Raw genomic sequence first — 13,113 nt, 5'->3', positions numbered from 1 at the left:
AGTTTTATAGACCTCTTCCACCTTATTGGTGAAGAATTCACCTATCGTGTTGCAGAATTCAGGATTTTCTAATCTTTGGGGAGTATCTGGGAGTTTGGCCAGTTTTTTCACTGTATTAATCAGTTCCTTACTCAAGTTTTTCGAGTCAGATATCTTTTGGGTAAAATAGTGACTTTTTTCCCTCATGATCAGCTTTTTAAATTCTATTAAACTCCTGGCTTACTCTCCTTTCCCTGTCTCCGAATAGTCAACTCTCCAAGTTCTTTCCAATTTCCTACACACTTTTTTCTGGGTCCTTAACTTATCTGAGAACCAAGGTTCAGATGGCTTCTTCCTTTTTGACCGCAGCCTTTTCTTGGGGACATTAATGTCCACCGCGGCTTTGATCCATATGTTTATAGTATCAATCATGTTGTGCTTGGGCAGGTTTAGTTGTGTTCAGTTGCGCATGAAATCCTAAGAGGTTTATTTTACTCCAGTCCTGATAAGTAGCCTCACCCTGCCTAGGTGATGTCATTGTTCGTACCTGATCTTCTAATATTTTAAAAACAATTGCTTTATGATCGGTCCTAGTCACTGGGATAATTTCCTGTACCTTTAGCTTGTTATTAGACGTAAATATCCCGTCCAGTGTATGCCCTGCTTTATGTGTACTTTGGTTGACCAACTGATTTAAGGAGAAACTAGACATTCCTTCTATAAAGGTGGCTGTATTTGGGTCTTCTGTCCTTTCCAGATGGTAGTTAAAGTCCCCAAGGACTGTATAATCGATATTATTCACACAGTTTTCCAGGAAAGGACTAATATTCTCTAACAATGATGATTGGAACTTAGGCGGGCAATATACCAGTAGCCCTCTAAAAGTATAATTGTTGTTGATTTTTATAACAAACGGTAATGTTTCACAATAGTGTGAGACATTATTCTGCCCCCAGTCAATTTCATATCCTCTCTCGCGATGATTGCGAGTCCGCCACCTCTTTTATTCCTTCTATCTGCCCTAATCATTTTGTACTGGGAAGGGAGCACAGAAAGCAGATCCGACTCCGAGTTAGCGTCTGCCCAGGTCTCTGTGACAAAGGCAATATCTACTTGCAAGGTCTCTATCAGCTCCGCTGCCTTAACCCCATGTTTCACCAGTGAACATGCGTTAATTAGTAAGGCTTTAACTCCCTCCTTCTCCATCCCGGCCCGATTATTGCTTTTCCCATATGAATTGAAAATGCTTGAAGATGTATAGCTAAGTTCAAGCTTACAGTACTCACAGGCTTTAGGCTCTGTCCTTAAGTCAGGAAATCTATGCCTGCACCTTATGACTCCCTTTCCCAGCGCCAGCAATTCCTCCCGAGCATATGTTCTTATGCTCTGAGCATTTGGTCTAAGACTGCCAGGGGTTTGGGCACTTGGCACTGGACGGGCGCGGACGGGCGCAGACGGGCTTGCCTTAGGCGCGCCTTCGGCTCGCCAGCAGCCCACCCGCTGCGCACGTCCGCTGCGCGGTCGTGTGATTGCCATTTTTATCCCCCCGCCTGAACAACTAGCGCGCTCAGCCGACTCCACCCAAAATGGCGGTGCCGCGCTGAGAGCGTCCCCTAATTGCCGAGCCCTTCAATGCGTCCCGCAATGCACAATATTTACATTCAGTTACTGCCGGTTTTGAAATTCAGGGAAAGAATTACATTTTAGCAAACATCAAAATTTGTTATTTTTAAAAAGAAGTACATTTAAAATACAGATTTCAATCATTCACTTGCGATATTGCCAGCACCTCGTTTTCCTGCCTGAACTCTTCAAGCTCACGCCTCAGGAGGATTAACAAGCTAAGGCAAGCCCGCTCATGACCTCCCCGCCTTTATCCCCCCGCCTGAACGACTAGCATGCTCAGCCGACTCCACCCAAAATGGCGGTGCCGCGGCTGAGAGCGTCCCCTAATTGCCGAGCCCTTCATGGTGTCCCCGCAATGCACAATATTTACATTCAGTTACTGCCGGTTTTGAAATTCAGGGAAAGGATTTAATTCTCATGTCTTTAGGGATTCCCCTTCTAATCCAGTATTTTATGTATCTGGCCACATGTTCAACAGGAGACCATTGGGGGGACAGTGGATGTTGAATCAGTAAAGGGTCGAACATCTCTTCGCCCTGTGGATTCACAAAATCACCAACTTCTAACTTTATCTCTCCTTCATCCAATTCCTTTTCTTAATCGGTACCTCCTCCACGTCTGACTCCTCCAAACTCGAACTACATGTCAACTCAACATCACCACTGGTTGACCTTGAGTCACACGCCACTGCACTATGTCTCCTCTGATGCACCTTTATAGCGCTATATCTGGCCTTTATAGCCAACTCTTTTTGAACCTTATGTTCAATTTCCTTTGCCTGTTTTCCTTTTAAAACATGCTTCTTTTTCTGCTTCCTCTTCGCTTTCTCTCAACTACATCAACCTCTTCGTTAGTCCAGAAACTGTCTTCCTCACCAGATTTCTGTCTGTGATCCCTTTTGTAAATATTTTTCTCCAATGAATTCTCAATTTTCGTATCAATTGAAGCACTTAATTCTCCAAACAATTTTTCCATATAATTTTTCATTCTCTCTTTCACATTTTCTTCCAAATTCTCCATTCTCTAAATATAAATTCTAGTCAACTCTAATTCAAATTCCAATAAACCACTTTCAACCCTGTAATAACTCCCTCTCAATATCAAACTATCCAAAAATCCTTACCTTTTATCCAAAATCACTTCTAAAAGTAACCAAACAAAAACCTTCCTCAGCCTCCGATCCTTCGTGACAAACTTTTAACCTGCATCTGACTGAAACTGACTTTGTTCAGTCAGACGCTAATACCATAACCCCAAAACATGGCCGCCATAATTTCCACTCTAAACTTTACATACTGCCCAATTTACTAAAATGGCCGCCGCACGCTGCGTGCGTACAGGGGCTCATCCAACTCAAGTTTCCTTCCTCGAACACTCAACAGAACGCCGAGAGGAAACTCCGAGACTCAACTGCTCTGAAGCGCTCGAGCATCTCAAAAGCAGAGCTCGAACCCGGAGCGTGAAGTCTTCCGGCTGAAGTGACGCGCTCCTTCTCCATTATTTATTTATTTATGAAGCTTGTAGAGCGCACAGCTATCTCCGGCGGAGGTGTCCCGGCGCTAGGATTACATGATTGTCCCCATAAAGAGTAACCAGAATCATATCCCACAGAGGGACTGGGAGAGTGCAAAGATCAGACAATACCAAGCCCTAACGCTTAGTGAACAACCAGGTCTTGAGTTTGCGTCGAAAGGCTGGCTCAGATTCGCAAAACCTGAGATCAAGGTGGAGGCTGTTCCAGAGCTTGGCGGCAGTGACGGTGAAAGATCTGCCGCCACTCCGAGAAAGCCTGAATCTTGGTACCATCAGAAGACGAAGGCTGTTGGATCTCAGATGTCTAACTGAAGCAGAGATTTTGAGACGCTTTCTCAGATAGAGCGGGCCAGTTCCATGAATAGCACGAAATGTCAGGGTCAGAATTTTGAATTCGATGCGTCGTGAAATAGGAAGCCAGTGAAGCTCATCTCGGTAAGCTCTGACTGAAGTACGGGCAGGGATATTACCAATGAGCCGGGCTGCCGCGTTTTGAACTATTTGCAGACGGTCGATAAGGTATAGGGGGGCGCCTGCATATAGACTGTTAGCATAGTCTAGATGGGTGGTGATGAGTGCCTGGACCACAGTTTTGCGTGATGATTGAGGGAGGAAGGGGAAGATTTTCCTGATCATACGTAATTTGGAGAAACAGGCCCCTACCACTTTGTTGACTTGGGCACTTCTGGACAAAGAGTTGTCAAAAGTGAAGCCAAGGTTGCGCGCTGCCTGAACGGGAGTGGGTGGAGGATTCAAAACGGTAGGCCACCAAAGGATTGCAGGGGGGGGGATTTCTTGCTGAAAAAAAGAACCTCCGTTTTGTCGGTGTTGAGGGCAAGATGATTGGGTGACATCCAGGTGCAGATGTTGCCAAGGCAGTTTCTAAAGTTGGAAAAGATGGAGTCAGAATGGTCTCGGAAGGAAAAGATAAGCTGAGTATCGTCAGCATAGGAGACCACCCTGACACCCCAGGACTCAACTACCTTGGCAAGAGGAGCTACATAAGCATTAAACAATAAAGGGCTCAAAGCAGAGCCCTGGGGCACTCCGCACAGGAGGGGTTTGTCCTCGGATTCAAATGGGTGCATCGTAACCCTTTGAGAATGACTAGACAGGAAAGAAGTGATCCAGGCCAGCACTGTCCCACCGACCCCTAGCTGTTGTAAGCGGGTGGTCAGTATTTTATGGGAAACAGTATCAAAAGCAGCGGATAGGTCGAGGAGGACCAGCATGGCCTCCTCGCCCCTATCCACTGATTCCCTGATGATTTCTGAGACTTCAAGCAGCGCTGTCTCAGTACTATAGCCGGTTCTAAAGCCGGACTGGGAGTCGTGTAACAGCTGGTTTGACTCTAGATACAGTGCCAACTGTTTCTGTACCACTTTCTCCAGAATCTTGGCAGGTTTGGGCAAAAGCGATATAGGCCGGTAGTTGCTAAATAGTAGAGGGTCCCTTACGTGCCCACATTTAAACAAAGCCACCAACGGTAACGACGCTAGCGGTGCCTTTTTATTTTTGAAACCTAAAAACATCTAAAAACAAGCGCTACGTTTCCTCTTAACAATACTGAAAACGCTCTATCCTTATTAAACATTTCCTAATAAATTACCTTTTCGATCTTATTACTAAATACATTTAGAACCCTAAACATTCTTTATATAATTAATAACCACACGATCTGGCTTTCTCCGATCGGACCTCACTTAAACCCCCTCCCTCACAGAAACTCTGTGATTCGCTGAATCTCTACTTTGTCGAAAAAATTTCGACAATCAAATCCAACATCCCCCTCCCGTCCTCTTCTTTTGTTGACCCCCTGCCTCCCCCCGCCCTAGCCTATTTCAATTCCTTTCCCCCCCTCCCTGAAGAACTTTTTCTGTCCCTTCTCCCCAAAATTAAATCCGGTTCCCCTGCTGATATATGCCCGGCACACATCTTACGGCAGATTTATACTGTCTGCCCTATGCCTCCTCTGGGTTTTCTTAATGACTCACTGGCTCGAGGGGTTGTCACTCCATCGCTAAAAGCCGCTTCCATCGTCCCTATTTTGAAAAAGCCAGGAGCTGACCCTTCTGTGATGGCCAACTATCGCCCCATCTCCCTTCTCCCGTTTCTGGCGAAGGTGCTTGAGCGACATGTTACATCTGCGCTCAGCTCCTTTGCCGAGGAGAATGGGAGACTGGCTCCGTGCCAGGCTGGGTTTCGGCCCAAGCACTCAACAGAGTCAGTGGTGGTGTCAGTATTAGACACCCTCAGAGAGGGCTTGGACATGGGCAGATCTCAGGCGCTGGTCCTCCTTGACTTGTCCGCCGCTTTTGACACGGTGGATCACTCCATCTTGCTTTCCCGTGTCAAGGCGGCGGGCATAGGAGGCTCAGCCCTCATCTGGCTCTCATCCTTTTTGAGGGACCGGACCCAGGCGGTTCACCTTGGGGAGTTTTCTGCTACCCCCTGCCAGGTCCAGTGCGGTGTTCCTCAGGGCTCTTCTCTCTCTCCTTTACTATTTAATCTCTACATCGCCCCTCTTATCTTTGCCTTACAGCAGCTGGAGGTCACGGTATATAATTATGCCGACGACCTCCAGCTCATCTTCAATCTGTCTTCTACCTCTGACTCTATCTCTAATTTCCAATCTATTCTATCTTTCATCAGGGACTGGATGAATTTCAACCACCTTAAACTCAATCCCGATAAAACGGAACTTGTGGTGACGGGTGGTTGCTCCAGTCCCTGGAATTCTCTCTTTTGGCCCCCCTCCTTTGGTTCTCCTCCTACCCCTGTTCCCTCTCTTAAGACCCTTGGCATCAAGCTGAATGATAAACTCACTATGCACTCCCAGATTGGTTCGGTGGTTTCTTCTTGCTTTCTCACTCTCCGCACTATCCGCTCTATTTCACGTTTTTTTTCTTTCTCTGCACTTAAACTAATCATGTCCGCACTGGTCCTGTCTCGCCTGGACTACGGGAACATCTTGTTCAATGGCATCCCTCAGTACAGCCTGCGTAAACTGCAACTAGTGCAGAACCAGGCTGCTCGCCTTGCCTTCGGTCTTCCCAAATTCCATCATACCTCCCCCCTCTTGAAAACCCTCCACTGGCTCCCTGTGCGGGAACGCGCCCTGTTCAAACTAGGCTGCATGGCGTTTCAGGCCAGGACTGGCCTGGCCCCCCTCTTTATATCCTCTGCCATCAAGGCCTATGTCCCTGGCAGAGACCTCCGCTCCTCGGCACATCTTCTTTTATCAGTCCCTCGCTACCGGAAAAAAAAACAGGGTGGCTCGAAATTTTCCACTCTTGCCCCCTTGTTTTGGAACTCTCTCCCTTTTCATCTTAGGTCCCTTACCCAGTATTCTAGTTTCTGCAAAGCTCTGAAGACCTTTTTATTTTCTCAGGCCTTTCTATCGTAAGCCCTGCTTGCCTTTCCAGTCGACGCCTTAGCTACTGCTCTTGCCCAGTTGGCTGCCTGCTACTTCAGCGCCAAGAAACCGCTCAGGTGTACGTTGCGCTTAACAAATATTTTAAACTTAAACTTAAACTTATCTAAATACACTTCATGAATACTTAAGGTATTTAATAAAATCTCTTAATTAAATTAATATAACACAGAAAGAAATAATATGAACTTAACTCTTGTTTGAGCGGCAACAAAAGAGGAAGATAGCTCCCTGTTCTTGGGTTATAAGCATGTTCTGCGTTTTAGAGTGTTAATAATGTTCTAATTCTATGATGTTGCTGCTGTGTTTGAGGAGTAATAAAAGATGATGCATAATATTGGCCTCCGGGCCTTGCCATAAAATCTGCAGATAGTGGAAGTGTTGGGTGGCTGCCAATTTGTACTGGTTCTGTAAATATGTGAAGGGGAGTAGACCCTTCAACCCCCAGATACGAACCAGTTTTAATATCCCAAACATGTCCCATTGTAGCCTGCAGTCCTGTCCCTGGAGGTTCCAAAGGGGTGGAGTCTCACAGAGGAGACTCTTGCATCAGTTGGCGCGGCTGTAAGCAAATAATATTGTAGTGTTAACATAAACAAATTTCTTACTATTGAATCATCTCTCCCTCTTATCTGGAAGAGTGTATACATGCAGAAAATCTCTGTGAATGAAATGGTTTTATAGATAAATGTGTTCTAAACAAATGTTTTGTAATCACCTCCCAGGTATTGTCTTCACTAATCTAGTGCTTGTAAATGCACTAAGGGTAGGACACGTTAGCTGTCCACTAGTCAGAAGAACCTAGAAAATGTATTGGGACCAAAACATTCCAGTATCCCAACCCCTGGAAGGGTAGGGCATATTTCTATAACACTGCTTTAAGGATGTTTCAAAGCTCAGCAGGCTAGGTAAACCAGTGTTTTGGACACAATTGTTTTCTAGCAAAGCAGATCCCACTATTGTAGACATAGTAGAAGCTACAGAATCTGCAAGCAGGATGAGAATCTGATGGTCTTTCTTTATGATTAAAATAAACTGGATACAACGGGATAACAGTGATTTCATTATGTGGTTAATTATTAATAATTATATATGGATGAAGTTAATTATAGACAATTAACCTGAACTAGAGTAAGCTGGCATATTAGAAATTATGTAGTGATAGGCTGGTAACTTCACTGCTTTTGAAACATGTAATATTGCGTAATCACTACTATTAAGGGTGTATCCTTATAATACAATTTTTAACAGCAGACAGGTGAAATTATTATTCCAAAATAATACTAGTATTTGCAGCTGATTTTCTGTGGGTATAACATACAAAAACACATGATTACATCGGCTTGGAAAAAGTCTCCAGCAGGCAACCATGTCTGCATGCTAAAGAAAACTTCCCAGTTCCAACAACCCCACCAATGTTCTCTTTGCAATCTATACTCACTATCTATCCCTTCTGCTGTGTGCTGTGCTCCATTTCTGCTTATCTAATGTGGCACTATGTAGGCTGTAATGTATCCATACACACACAGATGTGGAATAGCTCAGGTAAATTGGGATACTCACATAAGTCCCTAGGAGATATCCTTGACATGAAGAAAGGTCTATGTTTATGATGCTTTTCCACGTTCTGCATCGTTTTAGAACATAATTCAGTTTAATGAAAGATAAGCACCACTGATGATTTTTTAAGAAAGCACTAGGCACATTTGCATATGTTGTATGTCGTAGTAGGTCAAGTTTACACCTAGCAAGCTATTTTCATAATGTAATAAAAGTTGTCCATGTACATATAAGAGTAACAAAACATGAATACATTGATGTCTGCATTAATTGATTTATAAGATAAGGCTCTACAACTTTAAGTAAATAGATTTTTGGGACTGTTTTACCAGAAAGATATAGAATATGCTGGTCTCTTGAAAGCTCAAATCAGTTTCATTGATTTTGATAAACGAAATAATCAATAAATACAGCTGATTCTATAAAGGCCCCTTGGATCTCAAGGATAGAGAAACAGTGGAACACCCTACACCATCATAGGTTCCATCAGTTCTTTTAAATTCATGTCTATAGATGCAATATGGTTTATTTCCACCAGTTCATATATTGACCTGTCAATGTTCTGCCTCCTTCTTTTCATGTTTCAGGAAGAAACTAAAAATGTAACTCTTCAATATAGTTTTCCGCCTTAGATACTAGGGATGAACAGCTACCCCAGGATAAACCTCCTTGCTATCCAACACATTCTTCTGCTTTAAATACTAAGGGTGAAGAGGCTACCACAGAATACATCTTATCGTCATCCAAGAACTTTCTCCAGACATTTTCTCACCTCTCCACATAATATTTAATTGAAAATTGATCAATGTGCCATTTTAGGTACATTTTATTATCCATTTTAATAAAGGATACTGACCTGTAATTTGTACATGAAGTACCTATTTTGTTGGTTCCTATTGGACCATAATGTTTGACTCCATAGGAGTCCTAACTTTACTACTCCTAAACTGAGAAAAATCCTAACTTTAAGACTTTCGGTATTCACAGAAGGCATTTAGGATTCCTAAAGTTAGGACTCCTAACTTCTGTGAATACCGAAATGAGTCAGTGCCTTCTGTGAATACCAAAATGAGTAATGCGTTCCTGAGACCGATAGTACAAAAGACCTCGACCTACCTCAAAGACACAAAGGACGTACTAGTCCTTTTGGAGAACCTTCCCTTTAACCCAGAAACCCAGCTAATGATAAGCTGCGATGTAGAAAGCCTCTACACGCGCCTTCCTCATGAAGACACGCTGAATATAATAGAGGAAGTTCTCTTCAGCATTGACTGGGAGTACCAAACCCCCAGGAATGTTGTGATGGAATGCTGTAGTCTGGCATTAAAAAAAACTTTTTTCGCATATGAAGAAACACTCTATCTCCAAAAGCACTGGACCAGCATGGGGAGAACATTTGCTCCCAGGATAGCTGGTCTCTACGTACACCATCTGCAGACAACTAGAATTCTACATGCAAACAACCCTTTCCATGACCAGATTCAAATCTGGATGAGATATATTGATGATATTTTTATCATCTGGAATGGCCACGAGAGATCAGCTCAATGGTTCATTACCTGGCTTAACTGCCAAGATGATTTTTTGAAATTCACCAGTATCATCACCAAGGAACTCTTGGTTTTCCTGGATCTGAACATTACACCCATGGATGGCAGATTGAAAACGATGACCCATTTTAAGGAAGCATCAAAAAATTGCTTATTGATGTACCAAAGCTTCCACCCCAGACACCTCAGGGATAATTTCCCTATGGACAATTTTTGCGCTTAAGAAGAAACTGCACTGAGGTGACAGATTTCAAAAAACAATCTAATGACCTCAAACAGAAACTACAGGCACAACAATACCCAGAGAGGGTGATCAACAAAGCCTACAAGAGAGCACAAAACAACTGGAGAGAAAGCCTGATAGAACCTGTTTTTCATAAACAAGATGAGCAACGCCCATTCTGTATAACCACCTACAACACAAAATCAAATGAAATAACCAAATTGATAAACAGACATTGGAAGATTCTCAATAGTGGTGGTCTAAATCTCCCAAAACCTGTCTTTTCACACCGCAAAGGACAGAGCATTAGAGATATGGTCGTGCACACAAGACCGAAAAAAATAATGCCATCTGGGCAATCTATGGCAATGAGTAACATCCATGGTCATCACCCCTGCGGCAAATGCAAAGTCTGCAGACTAATCACCAAAAGTAAAGAAATAGTGTTCCAAAATGGCACAAAGTGGCAACAAAGGAATTTCACGACATGCATCTTTGCCAGTGTGGTATACTTGATCAGATGTCCATGCTTAATGGAATATGTAGGCATGACTACAAGACCGGTAAAAACAGGAATTGGCGAACACCATCGAGGGCGGACATTTTTGTTGCAGGTCTAGTTTCCTAACCGGCAAGCACAGGAAACGAACTGAACGGCCCAAAGCTGCTGTTACACCAACGCCGGCCATCATTGTTACCGGGCTAGTTCTGGAACCATTGCCGGGATACAAGCGGTGTCATTACCAGGCGCCACACGTAAAAGGTGCCGCTAATTTACAGCAGATGAATACAATCTGCACAATTAGGTCTGCATCTACTCAATTAGCGAAGGTATAAAGAGTCTCGGAAACCTCTGTTGCATTTACACCACGGAGCAGCACGGAGGGTGATGGATGGAGCAAGGAACATTGGTATTCACATGAGTCTGACTCTTGCCAAGTCATTAAACCACCAGGATAAATACGATAACAAAATGTCCTTTTGAACTCGAGTCCTGATGCCAAGATCTACCTCTGTGACCACCTCACCAAAACCATCTTTACGTTTTGTTACAGCTATGTTTCAAATTTCAAAAAAGATTCCTCCCCCAACCCGACAATGACTCATGGGGCACGATTATATGCTAACAAAAGTATGTATGTATTTTATAAAAGGAGCCTTTCCCATCAGCTCCTAGTTTTGTTTTATTTTAATGAAAAGTGTAAGTACCCTCTACACATTTAGACATGAGGTAAACATGGAGACACAGTGATTGTGCTTTTCCATTTCTATTTTTGTAAGTGTATGTCTACGTGTTATGTGTCTACTTAATGTTCATCTGAAGCAATGCCACAGAACAGTGGTTTATATACATGATTGTACGCATGGTTATGTCATGGATACCCAGGCACGCAGTAGATCGTGAAAAATATATCATAGTTTTTCCTTTAAGACAGAGGTGAAACACGGCATTAATAATATGTCGAGAAAAATATATCACAGTGTTTTTTTCCCTCACTATAGGGCAACCAGAAATTTACTATTGGCGCGCATTTATGATTCCACGTATTGATGTTGTGTGCTTCTCATAACACTATGATACCTGTCTTTATATACATTTTTTTGTGTGTTTTTTGTCCCCCTATCTTTCCACAGATACCGCCTTGGTAACTTTTAGAGGCCAATTAACCTCTAATAAGATATAATATATCTTTTTCTTTTAGCTGACCAGCCTATTTTTGCGGTCAGTTTGTTGTGAAGTAGGCTTACTACAACCATTAGCCTCAGTGCTATAGGAATCACAATAGGTCCTGATGAATGTAGCAGTTGGGGACTGCTCATGAAACATGTCGACCAAGTAGAAAGTGCAACATAATTAGTTTGGTTTCTTTCTTCTTCCCCCTTTTTAACGTTCCCAGCAAGAGATACTAATAAAGTCTATTTTTTCTACTAGCCAGGGAATTTTTTATCTATTTATTTCTTCTCTATTGCACACCTTAAGTATCACTTAGATCACCATCACTGAATCACACACATAGTCTATTTTCACCAAATCTAGTGCTCCCGCGTAGTCGTAGGTCGTAGCACACCCCACCCCGTAGAGGGACAGGAAGACCCCCATGATGAAGCATGACACTATGGGATTCATAGTGTGTGAGAGGTATTTTAAAAACACATAGTTCTTTTCCCACATTTGGAGGTTAGCTACTAACAAACACACCACGAACATACAAACATATTTAAATAAAAAAAACATAAATAATCAAAATCGAATAAGGATAGAACTTTTTTGTTTATGAACATTGGAGAAAAACAGGAATTCAAAAGAATCGGGATTATACGTTTTCCAAACATCAAATAATGGCCCGGTGGTAATGGCAGACTGAAATGCTTTTTGAGATTTGTCAGGGTTAGGTTTACATTTAGACTGTCTGCCAGTAAATGGATCTAACCACTGATTAAAATCTTGTGCAACAATAATGTTTGGATTGTCAAGAGAGGTTAATAAAATCTTGATGCTGTTCCAGAAATCTGGGTCCAGTTTAATGGGACCATAAATATTAACTAAAAAGATTTCCCTGTTATGAATGATAACCTTTGCAATTACCCATCGTCCAGCACTATCACATTGAGTTGATAAGACTTGTTCATGCAGTGATTTATGAAAAGAATAGCAATACCACCTTTACGATTAATCGCAGGAGAATATATTACTTGGCCTTCCCATTGTCATTTCAATTTAAGAGATTCTACATCATTACAATGAGTTTCTTGCCAAAAAGAAACATGTGATTTCAATCTGGACAAGTGTCCTTTTGTGTTTTGACAGGATGCCCCAGACCACGAAACTTCCACGAGACAACGTTACACATATTTAGGGAGTGGGATGAGAGATACAGGAATACAGGTAATATGCTGCATGGACACTGCTGAAAACAGAAAAACACAATTTATTCAACACATATGTAACATATACATAATGTAAACAGAAAATAAAATCATAAAGCAGTACAAAAGAAGAGAGTTAAAAAAACCTAGTAGGAGATGCAGAAAGAGTGATAGTAGGATAAAGAGATAGACCAAGGAAAGAAATCCAGATATAAGATGAAGAGTAAAAGAGATATGCCTGGGATGCAACAGCACCAAGAGCAAGAAGAGAGGCAGAGGGAGACAAACTAAGATATGAAGGAGGTAACAGCCATAAAGAAATATTATAGAGAGAGGCAGAA

Source organism: Lissotriton vulgaris, chromosome 7, assembly GCF_964263255.1.
Source record: "Lissotriton vulgaris chromosome 7, aLisVul1.2, whole genome shotgun sequence".
NCBI lineage: Eukaryota > Metazoa > Chordata > Amphibia > Caudata > Salamandridae > Lissotriton > Lissotriton vulgaris.
This window is presented reverse-complemented; position numbering follows the sequence as displayed.